The sequence below is a fragment of the Pseudorasbora parva genome, chromosome 16 (genome assembly GCF_024679245.1).
Source record: "Pseudorasbora parva isolate DD20220531a chromosome 16, ASM2467924v1, whole genome shotgun sequence".
Taxonomy (NCBI): Eukaryota; Metazoa; Chordata; class Actinopteri; order Cypriniformes; family Gobionidae; genus Pseudorasbora; species Pseudorasbora parva.
In genome coordinates this window covers 43,623,504-43,641,003 of record NC_090187.1, presented here as the reverse complement: position 1 = coordinate 43,641,003, position 17,500 = coordinate 43,623,504, and the positions used below count along the sequence as shown (strand labels likewise).

General features: G+C 39.5%; 1 protein-coding gene and 1 long non-coding RNA gene across 6 annotated transcripts in view; both read left to right on the top strand.

The window, feature by feature from the left end:
• The window catches only part of LOC137043403 (uncharacterized), a 32,596-nt gene extending 29,053 nt beyond the window's left edge, over positions 1-3,543 (top strand). The window contains exon 3 of the long non-coding RNA XR_010898468.1: positions 3,488-3,543. This is a non-coding gene — a long non-coding RNA (uncharacterized lncRNA). The remainder of the gene's footprint in view (positions 1-3,487) is intronic.
• A 5,379-nt stretch (positions 3,544-8,922) lies between these two features.
• chst8 (carbohydrate (N-acetylgalactosamine 4-0) sulfotransferase 8) overlaps positions 8,923-17,500 on the top strand; it is a 251,157-nt gene continuing 242,579 nt past the window's right edge. For 3 of the 5 annotated variants that reach the window (XM_067419131.1, XM_067419127.1, XM_067419128.1), the window contains exon 1: positions 8,924-9,279. The gene's annotated coding sequence lies outside the window, so the exon portion shown is untranslated. Of the gene's footprint in view, positions 9,280-17,500 lie in introns of all 5 variants that reach the window. The other 2 variants (XM_067419129.1, XM_067419130.1) reach the window with 2 other exon arrangements.

The window sequence follows — 17,500 nt, the reverse complement described above, 5'->3', positions numbered from 1 at the left end:
GCGCTCTGCTTTAAGGCTGGTCAAAAAAAGAAAGAAAAGTGTGTGAGAGACGTGTTTGTGCCTCGCCTTCAGAGCTGGAATAAGCATATTCATTAAAAGGCGTCTTTTGGCTGCGTTATCTGTGTGTGCGCTCCACATTCGAGGCAGCGACCTGTGTGGAAAAGAAAATGAGAGCCTTGGGGTTTTTGCTTTTAACTCTACACATGTTGGTAAATTCAGAACCCGCTCGCATTTGCATATCTAATTTCTCTCTCCATTGAATTATTTTGATCTTTTGCTCCAATAAAACCATTTGTTTTCCCTGTTCGAGACGTTCTCCTTTATGCTGCAGATCACCGCGGGCATGTTTTCTTTTTTTGGCCGTGTTGGATGGAGTTCTTTCCTTCATTTAAACGGCTGAGGATATTTCCCAGCCGGCTGGATTATTGCAGGTTTTCTTTTCTCTTAGTTGTGGCTTTTTGTAGCGTTAGTGTGTGAATTTTGTATTAGTAAAGTGTGTGTGTGTGTTTTTGTGTGTGTGTGTGTATGTGTTGTGTGTGTGTGTGTGTGTGTGTGTGTGTGTGTGTGTGTGTGTGTGTGTGTGTAATGACACAGGTATTACAGGAGAGGGTGAAATATGAGGACATTACCCATGTCCCCACTTTTCAAAAGGGCTTATAAATCACACAGGAGGAGTTTTTATGAGAAAGTAAAAATGCAGAATGTTTCCTGTGATGGGTAGGTTTAGGGACTGTGTGTGTTTGTGTATGTGTGTGTTTTCTTTTCTCTTAGTTGTGGCTTTTTTTGGCTCCTCCGCCGCTGTCTCAGCGGACTGTATTGAAAAGGTCATGGTCCGCGTGGATGGGGAATATTAGCGATCAGCATTAGCCGCGATCCGCTGGAGCTCTGCTGTAAACAGAATCTGCTCAAGAATAACGCCGGCTCTCGGTGGGGTCTGCGTGTATTTTCTCCACAGGGATTTTAAAACATTCTTCAAAAAATACAAAAGCATCCAGGTCAGAGGTTATGACCTGCTGTATGATGCATGAGTGGAAATTATTAAATGCAATGCCAGTACAGAATAAAAGTATTATATTAGGGAGTATTTTGAGGTTTTCAATGAATCATGGCAGTGAGCCAAAATTTACTGTATTATTATTTAGGAATTTCAGTACGAGGCTGGCCATCCATCCATCCATCCTTCCTTCCATCCATCCATCCATCCATCCATCCATCCATCCATCCATCCATCCTTCCATCCATCCATCCATCCATCCATCCATCCATCCATTCGCCCATCTATCCATTCGCCCATCCATCCATCCATCCATCCATCCATCCATCCATCCATCCATCCATCCATCCATCCATGCTTTCGCCAGCACCCATCCATCCATCCATCCATCCATCCATCCATCCATCCATCCATCCATCCATCCATCCATCCATCCATGCTTTCGCCAGCACCCATCCATCCATCCATCCATTCGCCAGCACCCATCCATCCATCCATCCATTCGCCAGCACCCATCCATCCATCCATCCATCCATCCATTCGCCTGCACCCATCCATTCGCCAGCACCCATCCATCCATCCATCCATTCGCCAGCACCCATCCATCCATCCATTCGCCAGCACCCATCCATCCATCCATCCATCCATCCATTCGCCTGCACCCATCCATTCGCCTGCACCCATCCATTCGCCTGCACCCATCCATCCATCCATTCACCTGCACCCATCCATTCGCCTGCACCCATCCATTCGCCTGCACCCATCCATCCATCCATTCGCCAGCACCCATCCATCCATCCATCCATCCATCCATTCGCCAGCACCCATCCATCCATCCATCCATCCATCCATCCATCCATCCATCCATCCATCCATCCATCCATCCATTCGCCCATCCATCCACCCATCCATCCATCCATCCATCCATCCATCCATCCATCCATCCATCCATCCATCCATTCGCCTGCATCCATCCATCCATCCATTCGCCTGCACCCATCCATCCATCCATCCGCCCATCCATCCATCCATCCGCCCATCCATCCATCCATTCGCCCATCCATCCATCCATCCATCCATCCATCCATCCATCCATCCATCCATCCATTCGCCTGCACCCATCCATCCATCCATCCATTCGCCTGCACCCATCCATTCGCCTGCACCCATCCATCCATCCATTCGCCTGCACCCATCCATCCATCCATCCATCCATCCATCCATCCATGCATCCATCCATTCGCCCATGCATCCATCCATTCGCCCATCCATCCATCCATCCATCCATTCGCCTGCACCCATCCATCATCCATCCATCCATCCACTAGTCCGTCCGTCCGTCCATCCACCCATCCACCCATCCATCCGTCCATCCATCCATCCATCCACTAGTCCGTCCGTCCGTTCATCCATCCATCCATCCATCCATCCATCCATCCATCCATCCATCCATCCATCCATCCATCCATCCATCCATCCATCCATCCATCCATCCATCCAGAAGTGTAGACACGAGCAATGATGTCCAAATACTAAAATCCTAAAAGCACATCTGCTCAGATCACTGGAGATTTAACTGCGCACCTCGACTCTGTTCGTCAGGAGTCAATATTCATGGTCGGGCTGCTATAGCCAAACCTTTGGTCACTCACGCCAATGCGCTTCAACGGTGCTAACAGAGGAAATCTTGGGCTGTGGATAGTGTGATGCACGTATTGTTCTCATCTCGCTCTCGATCTCCGACTGACACGTGACGAACTGAACAAACAAACCCCTCCACATGCTAGATTCATTCTGGCTGCTTCTCTCTCCAGGCCCTGAGCTGGGCTGTCTGAGTTTCATCGCTAAACTCTTGACATAAGCTTCATAAATGCTCGAGCAATCAGCGACAGAGAGCCGGTTCAAGCATCTCAAACTAAAGCGTCAATTTGCTGATCTCAAACTCCCCTTCAGCTGCATGTGAATGAGTCGGTGAGCGAGTGTTTGCTGACTGTAAGTGCCATCATTTTTAACACACTGGGACATGCATTAAATATTTCGATTTTTAATAACACGCTGAAGCAGTTCATGAATGAAATGTTGATTATATTTGTGAAACGCAGTTCAGTCCCTGTGCACCAGAGGGCGACATGACAGAAGCAGGACATCCCAAAAAACATCAAAAAATGGATCATGATTTTATCTGCTTACATTTCATCAGGTTTCTTTCTAGTCTGTGGCTTTGAGGTCATAAAAGCAGATGAACACACTGAGATAATGAGTTCTCTGAAGTTGGTGATTCGGTTCTGCCTTTGTGAACTTTGAGATAATCTCATTTGCGTGAACGGTGTAGAAAATGCCCTCCATTTGCTCTTCTGAACTAAAACAATTATGCTCATGCACTCGCCTTTTGATTTTATTCCCTGAAGAACTTTTTGCACTTCTGGTTTAAACTTTATAATTTATTTTCATTATGCATAGCATTATATCTCTCTCTTTCTCTCTCTCCTTCAGAGCCCACAGCATTGCTTTCTATCTGCCAATTGTGCCGATGAATCCGTCTTCACGAGTCTTCACGAGCGGATGTTATGAATATTCCCTGGCATCATGTAAGACGCATCTGATTATATAATTCATCTGCAGTTTGAATTGACGATAATTGTAACGCTTTCACTGTAAAAATGCTTTTCTTACTTAGTATTTTTGTCTTGTTTCTAATCCAAACATCTAAAAATTCTTAAAACAAGAAGTATTTACTAGACAAGCAAAAGTAATCGTCTTGGTTTGGGAAAAATAACTCAAAATGAAGAGAGTTTTTGATTAAAATAAGATCAATAATCTGCCAATGGGGTGAGAAAATAAATCTTAATTCAAACAGAAAACAAGATTATTTTTCTCACCCCATTGGCAGATTATTAATCTTATTTTAGGCAAAAACTCTCTTCATTTTGAGTTATTTTTCCCCAAATCAAGACAATTACTTTCACTTGATGTCAGAATGATTATTTTATTTATTTTTCTTTTATTGTATCCTTTATTTTACCAGGATAGTCCCACTGAGATATAAAATCTCTTCTTCCAGGGAGTCCTGGCCAAGATGGCAGCACAGAAAGTTTCACATAAACAACATACAAACATTAAAAAAAAATCAGAATCTTTCATAAAATTTTGTCCAGCACTCAAAATAACAACAAAATCTACTCAACAAAACATACACACGTTTCCTTTAGATAATGACCAGAAACAAGACAAAAATAATCTAAGTAAGTCGTTTACCAAGATATCCTGGCTTAATCCCTTATCCTAGTTTTGTGCAATAGGCCCCTGCTCTGGAGCCGGTTTTATTCTGGGTTAGAGATCGCAAGCCCAAACTGGACCAATCAGCAGCAAGTAAAGATGCAATAAAGCCACACCCCCTGTATCTCTCGTTCCAAATTAAAGCAGTTTATAATGAAAAAACGTTTTAAATAAAATTTTGCATCTTTTGGTGCCAATTATTTATTATATTTATGAATTATAATCACTTTGAATTCATATAATATGTTCATATAAATTATATTAACTGGTAATCTTGAAGCAGAATAACTTCATCTCTTCTCTGATGATGAGGGCGGGGCTACCTGTCATTCACATGAGATCAGCCAATAGCAAACCAGACACAATGAAGCCCCGCCCCTACATTTGTTCTTGTTTGACAAGCGTTTCTGTCAGATATATGGCACAATAGAGAAGAAAAGACTGTCGCAACTTCAGTTTCATGCCGACTTGAACATAGGAAGGTTAATAATTCTTGGAGTTGTGTATGTTAGCATTCCCATTTATCTCAATTACTGTTTCTTGGTTGGCGTAAGACCCTTGGAAATACACAAACCACAAGCTGTCATCTTTGCTCTTGTCAATTTCAAAGTCTATTTCATACAAGCAGTGGTAAATTAATATTTCTTGCATTGTTTTTGACAAAATCCACCACTATTTTATTATACAGCCGGCCGCCCATGAATGAATATGCTATTTGCGTTCAGATAGTGGCAGTAATGTGTCACGTTACAGTGGGTGCACAGGACTTTAAGCCTACAGGTGTGATTTTAATGCCTGACTACTGCAGTAAGTGTCCATTCTGATAGTTCTTGAGTATCTTAAGTCTTATACAAACACAAGTGGCGATGACATTCACTGGGAAAGTCACAAATTGACAAAACAGTGCATAAGCACGCAAATAAAAAGTTTAACCAGCAAGGCTTTAAACCGCGGCTAACACCGCCTAGCTTTAGAGCATATGATTGGATATTTGCTCATATCAGCGCGTAGACTCACAGGCACACTCAAACAGAGTCGTAATAAACTGAGAGAAATATTTCAAACGGAGAGAAATGGAAATAGTTAATTAAATGCAAAAACGGAAGACAAAAAAACCAAATTCACCAAGCGCGTATTGAACCGTGAATGCCGTACCGAACGGTTCAATATTATATTGAGTATTGTGGCATCCCTAATATATACAGGGCCGGCCCGTGACAAAGGCGGAATAGGCAAATGCTAGGGGCGCCACAATGAGTGATTTTATTAGTTTTATTACTGCGACTTTTTATTAATATTAATTCAAAATATTACCAAAAAAACCTTAAACAAATCCCCAGACTCTTCCCAGACCGTCGCATCAATCTCCTCCTGCCCAGCGAGTGCTTTAGTGTGTCCGATGTTGAACGCGCGATCAGTTTAATGTTGGGAATGTGTTGTCGCGTCTCCTCTCACACATCTAACAGGCAGGATATGCTTGTTCGCTCGCGCCAGTGAAAGTTGGAAAGTTGCCTAATTATTTATGACGGATGGCCAATGTGTCAAAAAGACCGAAGCCCTCTGATACAGGAAAGATAAGGAATAAGGGGATGAAGAGAGGTAAAGTGATGAAATCAATGAACAGTTTATCTAAATGCATCATCTAAATATGAATGTTTGCTAATTAATTCCAGCTATTTTTATTTTAAACTTTATGTAAGCAACTGTTCTGGGTGATCAGAATCTGTAAAAAAAATCATGTCAATTGTTTATAAACATATATATATATTTTAATAGCCTAATGTTTTTACTCAGTTGTGCAATTGTAAGGGGATATATTAGTAATTATTAGAAATATTAGAAATTAGTAATGATATTTATATACAGGTTTATCTAAAATAGCTAAAAAATAAAATAAAATGCACAATAAATATAAACATTTCTTAAAAAGTTTAATTCATGGTAAAAACATGAGGATGCATAGTTTAGTGGAGGATACGTATACACACATTTTTGTATATATGTGTGTGTGTGTGTGTGTGTGTGTGTGTGTGTGTGTGTGTGTCCTTGTTTATATTACATTGTGGGGACCAAATGTCCCCGTAAGGATAGTAAAACCTGAGAACAGCAGCCAGCGGTCCCCACTTTTCAAAAGGCTTATAAATCAGACAGGAGGAGTTTTTTTGAGAAAGTAAAAATGCCGAATGTTTCCTGTGATGGGTAGGTTTAGGGGCAGTGTGTGTGTGTGTGTGTGTGTGTGTGTGTGTGTGTGTGTGTGTGTGTTTGTGATGTGTAGGTTTAGGGGCTGTGTGTGTGTGTGTGTGTGTGTGTGTGTGTGTGTGTGTGTGTGTGTGTGTGTGTGTGTGTGTGTGTGTGTGTGTTTGTGATGTGTAGGTTTAGGGGCCTTGTAGGGGGATAGAAAATACGGTTTGTACAGTATAAAAACCCTTACGCCTATGGAGAGTCCCCACAAAGATAGTGAACCAGACGTGTGTGTGTGTGTGTGTGTTTTGTGTGTTTTGTTTTTTTAAATTATAAAAACACAACCAACATATAAAAACCTTGATACAAGGGACACAAAGTAAAATCTTGCCTAGGGCAGCAAATTGGTCAGGGCCGGCCCTGAATATATATATATACTAATTACATACCAGATTCCCTGTTTCACCTATATACACCAGTGCCCCTCCAAACCCCATCTCCATTCAAAATAAAGCACATTGTTGGTATGCTGATAGTAAGTATATTCAATGACCACTCTTGATTTCACTAAAGACTTAAATAGGGCCACCATATTTACATCCTCACCAGCATTTTTACACTGATGTGTTTTAAAAATGGCTGGTTTAGCTTGACCTATTAAAAAATTGGCATGTGTACGCTGTTGTTGCCAAGACCTCTTATATCAACCCAATATAAATAAACTTGAGAGAGAGAGAGAGAGAGAGAGAGAGAGAGAGAGAGAGAGAGAGAGAGAGAGAGAGAGAGAGGTAGAGACGGACCGAGCGTCTGAACCCGAGGACACGGATAAGCAGGTTACTGAGGATGGATGCTCCGAATCACATATAACCTCCACCATCTCCAGAAACTGAGTCTGATCCCCTGACACACACACACACACACACATACACACACACACACACACACACACACACACACACACACACACACACACACACACACACACACACACACACACACACACACACACACACACACACACACACACACACACACACACACACACACACACACACACACACACACACACACACACACACACACACACACACACACACACACACACACACACACACACACACACACACACACACACACACACACAGCAAACTGGCGCAATACAAAAGCTATAAAAAAGGTAAACAACAAAAAAATATTATGTTATAATCCCTTCTGTATCCGTTTCACAATGTTTAGCTTGCTAATACCGAGTATACATTCATAAATATACATAAGATAAGAGAAATGATAAATAAGATCTCGATTGTTTATTCTACACCAGTGGATTTCAACCCACAGAACTAAGTCATTTTGCCATATCAGTAGGGATGCACCGATATAACCATTTTGGCTGATATCGATAAGCATGTTTTACCGCCTAATGTGATCTCGCTCACTGCAGTGTGAACAAGTGTCTGATAGCAGCACCGAGCCGATGCACAGAGTATTATAACATCACTTTAACACACTCACATGTGTGTGATATGATAAAACAGTTCTGCGTTACCACACACACACACACACACACACACACACACACACACACACACACACACACACACACACACACACACACACACACACACACACACACACACACACACAAGCTCATGAAGCAGAAGCGCTTGCGGCAGAATAAAAGCTCCGCCCAATCAAGAGTCAAGACACGCCTTTGTTTTGAAAAGCAACACTAGCAGCAAAAAAATTACATATTGTGCCTTTAAAAACGTCCTTAACCTTAGTCAGCAGAATGCTGAAACGTGTATTCTTCTTTGTAAAGCGATCTAGGGCGCTGCTGGATAGATTAAACAAATCTGGATACATAAAAACAGTTCTATTATTACACTCTAAAAAATGCTGGGTTAAAAACAACCCAAGTTGGGTTGAAAAACCCAGAAATTGGGTTGTTTGAACCCAGTGAATGGACCCATTCAAACTACCCAATTTCTGGGTTTGTCCATTTTCAACCGAACTTGGGTTGTTTTTAACCCAGCATTTTTTAGAGTGTATTTTAAAGATACGATTGTTGCAATGTTCTAATGCGTTTTTCAAAACAAACAAACAAAAATATTTCAAAGTTTCGCTTTTGTAAAAGCGATTTCTGGGTGAAAGTTGTTTTAAAGTAATCCTGCACTGCTCAGTGATCATCAATGTCGAAACGCAAAGATCGCGATGTCTCTTAAAGAATTGCCTCATTTCTTTTCTTCAAGCAAAATAATGTGTGTGTGTGAATGTGCACATGTTCTTGATGATCCGCTCGTGCAGTGCTGTGTGATGATGAGTGAACGCATGCAGTTACCAGAGCTCACTCTCTTCTCACAGCGCGAGGACACCCACACCTCTCTCTCTCTCTCTCTCTCTCTCTCTCTCTCTCTCTCTCTCTCTCTCTCTCTCTCTCTCTCTCTCTCTCTCTCTCTCTCTCGTGCTGTAAGAGGCGGCGCATCCTGCGCTCATTCGTCTGTGCTGGGAGTTTGAGTCCCGATCCTCTTCATCACACAGAGCTGAACCTGCTGACAGTTTTCACGCGGATCGCGCGCGCGCGCACTGCAGATGCGTTAACAGTTTTGCGGCTTCCTTCCACAGAGACTCACAAAGGAAATAATAACCAGACACGCGGAGACGCGCGCTTCATTCCAGCGGATTCCCGCGCGTCTGGATCCGGGGACGGCGGGCAACAGGAGGGTCTCAAACACAGTCCAAGTGGATGTTGATCGCGCGCTTTCCATGGTGCTGAAATGATCTGATCTGATCTGATCCCATCATCATCACCATCGTCATCATCTGCACAGGTCGGTTCCGATAGTTTTATTGTCCTCCCGCACGCATGCATTAATTTCACAAACACCAACTTGTATGAGAAGGTGTTGAAACAGCTTACAGCCCTTGCACAAACTTATCATGCTTATTGTTATTTGCGTACTGTAAAACTGTGCCATCATATATATATATATATATATATATATATATATATATATATATATATATATATATATATATATATATTGGACTGATCTGATTTATGACTTTGTGCAATAGTAACTAGTAGCATTACCATGTTCAACTTTTTGTAAGGGTGACAGTGTGCCGAATAATTCATTTGTTGAGCTTTAATCGATTCCAATATGAGTACACACAGAAAAATAGGGTGTCAAAATTGTCCCATTAGGGGTACAACAGCTTGTCGCTGGGGCAGTACCCTTAAAAGGACATCTTTGTACCATTTTTACCACAAAAAGGTTCATAGAGGTACGCATTTGTACTCAAAGGTACTAACATGCACCTTTTAGGATTAGAAAAAGGTTCAAAGATTAAGGGTACTGCCCCAGCGACAAGCGGTTTTACCCCTAAAGGGACAATTTTGAGTACAAATAATGCACTTCTTCCATTATGAACACACACGGAGATAATGCAATGATGTATGTTTAAGTGATTTTATTGTTGGAAGAACTACTAAATAAGGGCTCACCGGTACAAGTTGCCAAAGTTATTCATTCACATTTTGAAGCATGAATGGGCTTCGATTGCAAGTTTAATCTTTGATGCATATGCTGCAAAAAATCCTGGGATGTTTTAACCCAAATTTGGGTAAAATATGGAAAAACCCCAACTGCTGGGTTTTAACCCAATGGCTGGGTTTTTCCATATTTGACCCAACATTTTGGGTTAAAACATCCCAGGATTTTCTAGAGTGTAAGACCTAAATATCTGCTGTGTTATGGAGATATTTTTAATGACATGTTCAGATTGAATTACTGATTTCAGTGTTAAGAAAATGTCATATTTTTTGCTGTAAAAAAAAAAAAGCGGTGTTGTTTCAACCTAAATTTTAATCCATATTTGACCCAAAATTTGGGTTGAAACAACCCAGCGTTTGAGGTCAGAGCTTGGTAGCACTATAAAGTTTTTGATTTATAAAACCCAGTTTTTTTCCCGATAAGTGCTCCGTTTCTCCAGGACACACGCCCTTCGTTCTCTTTTCACTGCTTTGTCATTTTTGAACACGCCACATTAATTTGAGGATCCTCTGATTTACATTGTAAAGCTGTATAAAAATGACAGTCGGTGTGAGAAACATGACGAATGAGGCTGTCAAGCTCCATCGGTGGTCAGTCGGGTCGCTCGCTATCTGTCCTTCCCTGACGAGGCTGCAATTTAGATTCCCACTTTGAAAATGCTCCTGTCAGGACTATATATCATGTATCCAGAATGAAGGGAAAAATCAGCAAAACCAGCAGCGTCTGTCATTGAACTGGAAAGAGCGAGTGCGTGTGTGAAATTTATTGCTCTTTCAGGCCTCGAGAGACTTAATGAACTTCTCACTTTTGTGTCAGTTTCTCATAAAAATGGTTTCTAACGTAGCTCAGATGTAGAGCATACACTCTAAAAATTGCTGGGTTGTTTTAACCCAATGTTGGGTTAAATATGGACTAACCCAGCAATTGGGTTGTTTTAACCCAACGGTTGGGTTAAATAGTTGCTTAAGACAACCCAATCGTTGGGTTAAAACAGCCCAATTGCTGGGTTAGTCCTTATTTGACCCCGAATTTTGTGTATCAAGGGTTGACTAATTTGAATGATGCAAAGCTGAGAATTAAATTATTGTCAATTACCAAGAAATTCTAATTGACTATTATATGTTTTTATAGGAATATTGCATTGTTTATTACACTTTAATTATCCAAGCAAGTTTAAATGTTTAATCATTTTCTTCTCTGATGACGAGGGCGGGGTCACCTGCCACTCACATGAGATCAGCCAATAGCAAACCACAACCATCCGATCAATCTGATCAATTCCCCACAGACACAATCAAGCCCCGCCCCTACATTTGTTCTTGTTTGAGAAGCGTTTCACTCGGATATACGGCACAATAGAGAAGAAAAGATGAGTGACTTTTATATTTAAAGAAATATATACACCTTTCTGTGTAATGTTTGCATCTTGTACACACAATATTGGATATTTAATTGTGTCTTTATATTCAGATTTCATTGTCAAAATCTGATTGTTTTCTTCTGTTCACATCCAAAAAGCAAACCACATTTGTGAACGCATCCTAAGAAAAAGAGACGATTTAAAGGGATACTTCACAACTTTTTCATTTCAAACTGTTATTCCCTTAACTAAGACGAGTTGACACACACCTCTCTCGTGTCAGTGTGTGCTCTTAATCTCTCTGACGCGCGGTGACGATCTGATAGCATTTAGCTTAGCCCACTAAGCCCAGTTCATTCACTATGGTACCAAACAGAGATCAAGTTAGAAGCCACCAAACACCTCCACGTTTCCCCTATTTAAATACAGTTACACCAATAGCTGAACGATCAAGTATGATGACATAAAATAAAGCGTGGCGCTTTTCTAAGCGGATTAAAAAGGAGAACTATAATGTATGGCGGAATAGCACTTCTGAGAGTACTTCGGCTCGGCGCAGTAAAAAGTCCCGGCTGAAAAATCCTCTCCTATTGACGAAAATGAAAGAGGGAGGAGGAGATGCGAGGGAGGATTTTTCAGACTTTTACACATTTACAAGATGCGTAACGACAATAAATAATCTGTAGAGTGATCATTACTGCGACGCATGAAACGAGAAACACAACTTGTAATTAGAAAAAAAAAGTACCGCTTCAGTAATTTACTTTCCGTACTAGAAAACCATAGGCGTAATTTGCGGGTGGGACGGGTGGGACATGTCCCCACCACTTTTTTTTTAAAACATCCTGCTTCACGGATGAACCTAACTAATACAAACAAAACATGGTTAACTAATCAAATTTCTTTGCAGTCTTCAGACATGCAGTCTTCACACAGACGAGCGCTTTAATCTAACGCTTAACGCCGTTGCAGAGACTTTCTATTTGTTCCGGTCAGATCACGAAACAAAATGCACACAAACTGTGCCTGTTCTTGATGTACTGATGGTATTCGGTTTTGATGAGAGAAAAAATAGACCATGAGGGCAGATTAGAAACGAGAACTTCTGACACGTTTAACAGACTAGACCAGGGATTATAAGCAAAGTGTGCAAATCTATACGCCTTTATTCACGTGAAAAATCTTGGCACAACACTATTGTGTTTAGATGCAATAATTAAACGACATCTATATCAATAAATGAACTATTTAATTGATTTCCGGACATCTTAACACAATTTTTTCTGCAATTGTTATTGTACATATTTTACATCTGATATATAACATTGTATCAGCACTGCTACCCCCCTTAATACGCCATATAGTGCATATCATATGCACGCCAAAGCTCATTTTGATGTCTAAACGCCCCTCATACGTCAAAATGAGTTTGCCGTGCGTAGTACGCAGTTTTTCGCGTGCATATGATACGCAATTTATGTCCCACCCACTTTTTAAAACAAAGTTACGCCACTGTAGAAAACTAACTTTCGGACCCAACCGTGGGAAACGATGACGGAATCACATGATTTTTGGCCGATCCATCAAAGGTTGTGCTAAACGTGCTGTCATACAATGCAAATGCAGTCAGGGCTCTGAGGAAATCGCTTTGTTACTTTCGCCCCGTTCTCCCCTACTAATTATAAATAATATTAGTATTATTTTCCTCTAATGCTACTAATAGTAGCTTTGGTGTCATGGCATATCTCTCCGTTTGGGGAACATCTGAGCGTCTCTCTGGTTGTTGTGCTATTGTTCGCTCTGCTCTGTTAGCATGCGGTGGGCTGGAGCTGGTGTACCGCGGGGTCTGACGCACACAGGCTGCGCTGTCAGGTTGCGTGTGTTAGGACGGAGAGTCTCAGCTTTGGCGTGAGACCAGCAGGCAGGAACATACAGTCACACTCCAGATGGCTCCGCCGTCCGCCGCGTTCCCACAGACCTGAGGAAAGATCCGCTCCAAACTCGACAGGGGAGCAGACTGAATGCACAGCGTTTGTGCAGATCCATGTGAATATGCACCAGTGTGTAATGTTGTGTTTTTAGCATGAAAAAGCTCCAGTTCTTCTCTCTATCAGTGTCAGTGTTTCTGAGCTCCTCAAACGCCTCCATTAAAGTCTCTTCTGGGAACCAACACGTCACAATATTCCTCATTATAATAATTAATGCGCAGAATAAAGGGGCGTGGCCTGGTTGAGTTAGTTAGTAGTGTGTTTAATCTGCCAGTTATGGTAAGGGGCGGAGCATTTCCCAAACACGCTGGAAACACTTGACCAATCACAACACACTGCTCCAGCTGACCAATCAGAGCACTTTGTGCTTTTCAGAAGGCGGGGCTTCTTAGAGACAGGAACTAAACAGAGCGTTACTGACAGACTGGGGAGAGACGAGCCGCAGCAATGGAGAATATGAGGAAATTATTGTCCATGCAATGAGAATCATAAATGGTGCAGACTGATCTCATGAAATGGCGTATACATGATATGCTAATTCGTATGCCATTTTGGAGTGCTATCATGACGCGTTATCGCTTTTTAGCGTGTTTATCAACGCCTTTTCATTCTATTCCCCTATACTGTCCCTACCCCTAAACCTACCCATCACACATACACACACACACACACACACACACGTTTGTTTTTGTAACATATGGGGACATGCCGTGGGCGTAATGGTTTTTATACTGTACAAACCGTATTTTCTATCCCCTTACACTTCCCCTACCCCTAACTAAACCTATCTCACACACACACACACACACACACACACACACACACACACACACACACACACACACACACACACACACACACACACACACACACACACACACACACACACACACACACACACACACACACACACACACACACACACACACACACACACACACACACACAAATAAAGGTTTGTTTCAGTGTAGACATTGGGCTTTAGAAAGTGTATGTTGTTTACACACAGTCCTGATGTCATGTTGAGTGGTGCACAAAACACTTAAGTTACTTTAACAAAGGCTTTACATCTGAAGTCTGTTTATAGGTCGCGCTGTTGTTGATTTTTTTCAGAGATTCGTCCATGCATTCATATGAACGTGTGCATGTTTCTTTATTACATATCTCGATTCCTTTAATTAGATAAATATGGACTTGAAGGGAGCCATCAGTCTTGTGTCCGTGTATTGATTTTCATTCACTTTCTTCAGTGCAACTGAAAATTGAAGCTTAATTCCCTAAAATTGAGTTTAATCAAGACGAACGACTTTCCTCCATTAGAATACGCTTTAATCAGGTCTGAGAGTCAAATTTGCACTGTAGAGAAGATCATTTGGCCCGTGTGCATTACTGAAGAGAATGAGAATGGCGGAGACAGAGCGAGAGTATCTTCAGATGTGATTCTGGAAGGAGGCCTGGGCTTTCAGCTCAAAAGCTTCTTATTTCTATCTGGGTCCTTTTCAGCTCAACAAAAAGCCATTAACCATTTAGATAAAGAGGGAGCAGACCTGCCTCTACTGTAGGGATATGAAATCATTTAGCTTTCTCTGGAGCCGCGGCATCAGCGTGGAGTCTGCGAACAGTGGCATTTCACACCTCGATAATTTTGGTGTTAACAAATAATGCTGATATTTTCTGGAATGTCTTTCTGGCAGCCCAGCTTCAAATTTGTCACAAAATATAGAATTATAGAATTAAGCTGCTAAATATTGACAGTTGCTCAACAACTTCAAATTTGTCACAAAATATAGAATTATAGAATTAAGCTGCTGAATATTGACTATTGCACAACAGCTTTAAATTGGTCACAAAATATAGAATTATATAATTAAGCTGCTGAATATTGACTATTGCTCAACAACTTCAAATTCGTCACAAAATATAGAATTATAGAATTAAGCTGCTGAATATTGACTATTTCACAACAGCTTTAAATTTGTCACAAAATATAGAATTATAGAATTAAGCTGCTGAATATTGACTATTGCACAACAGCTTCAAATTTGTCACAAAATATAGAATTATAGAATTAAGCTGCTGAATATTGACTATTGCACAACAGCTTTAAATTTGTCACAAAATATAGAATTATAGAATTAAGCTGCTGAATATTGACTATTGCTCAACAACTTAAAATTCGTCACAAAATATAAAAATATAGAATTAAGCTGCTGAATATTGACTATTGCACAACAGCTTTAAATTTGTCACAAAATATAAAATTATAGAATTAAGCTGCTGAATATTGACTATTGCACAACAGCTTTAAATTTGTCACAAAATATAAAATTATAGAATTAAGCTGCTGAATATTGACTATTGCACAACAGCTTTAAATTTGTCACAAAATATAGAATTATAGAATTAAGCTGCTGAATATTGACTATTGCACAACAGCTTTAAATTGGTCACAAAATATAGAATTATATAATTAAGCTGCTGAATATTGACTATTGCTCAACAACTTCAAATTCGTCACAAAATATAGAATTATAGAATTAAGCTGCTGAATATTGACTATTTCACAACAGCTTTAAATTTGTCACAAAATATAGAATTATAGAATTAAGCTGCTGAATATTGACTATTGCACAACAGCTTTAAATTTGTCACAAAATATAGAATTATAGAATTAAGCTGCTGAATATTGACTATTGCACAACAGCTTTAAATTTGTCACAAAATATAGAATTATAGAATTAAGCTGCTGAATATTGACTTTTGCACAACAGCTTTAAATTTGTCACAAAATATAGAATTATAGAATTAAGCTGCTGAATATTGACTATTGCTCAACAACTTCAAATTCGTCACAAAATATAGAATTATAGAATTAAGCTGCTGAATATTGACTATTGCACAAGAGCTTTAAATTTGTCACAAAATATAGAATTATAGAATTAAGCTGCTGAATATTGACTTTTGCACAACAGCTTTAAATTTGTCACAAAATATAGAATTATAGAATTAAGCTGCTGAATATTGACTATTGCACAACAGCTTTAAATTTGTCACAAAATATAGAATTATAGAATTAAGCTGCTGAATATTGACTATTGCACAACAGCTTTAAATTTGTCACAAAATATAGAATTATAGAATTAAGCTGCTGAATATTGACTGTTGCACAACAACTTTAAATTGGTCACAAAATATAAAAATATAGAATTAAGCTGCTGAATATTGACTATTGCTCAACAACTTCAAATTCGTCACAAAATATAAAAATATAGAATTAAGCTGCTGAATATTGACTATTGCTCAACAGCTTTAAATTTGTCACAAAATATAAAATTATAGAATTAAGCTGCTGAATATTGACTATTGCTCAACAACTTTAAATTGGTCACAAAATATAAAATTATAGAATTAAGCTGCCGAATATTGACAATTGCTCAACAACTTCAAATTGGTCACAAAATATAGAATTATAGAATTAAGCTGCTGAATATTGACTATTGCTCAACAACTTCAAATTCGTCACAAAATATAAAAATATAGAATTAAGCTGCTGAATATTGACTATTGCTCAACAGCTTTAAATTTGTCACAAAATATAAAATTATAGAATTAAGCTGCTGAATATTGACTATTGCTCAACAACTTTAAATTGGTCACAAAATATAAAATTATAGAATTAAGCTGCCGAATATTGACAATTGCTCAACAACTTCAAATTGGTCACAAAATATAAAATTATAGAATTAAGCTGCTGAATATTGACTATTGCACAACAGCTTTAAATTTGTCACAAAATATAAAATTATAGAATTAAGCTGCTAAATATTGACTATTTCACAACAGCTTTAAATTGGTCACAAAATATAGAATTATAGAATTAAGCTGCTGAATATTGACTATTGCACAACAACTTCAAATTGGTCACAAAATATAAAATTATAGAATTAAGCTGCTGAATATTGACTATTGGATAACAGCTTTAAATTTGTCACAAAATATAAAATTATAGAATTAAGCTGCTGAATATTGACTATTGCTCAACAACTTCAAATTGGTCACAAAATATAGAATTATAGAATTAAGCTGCTGAATATTGACTATTGCACAACAACTTTAAATTGGTCACAAAATATAGAATTATAGAATT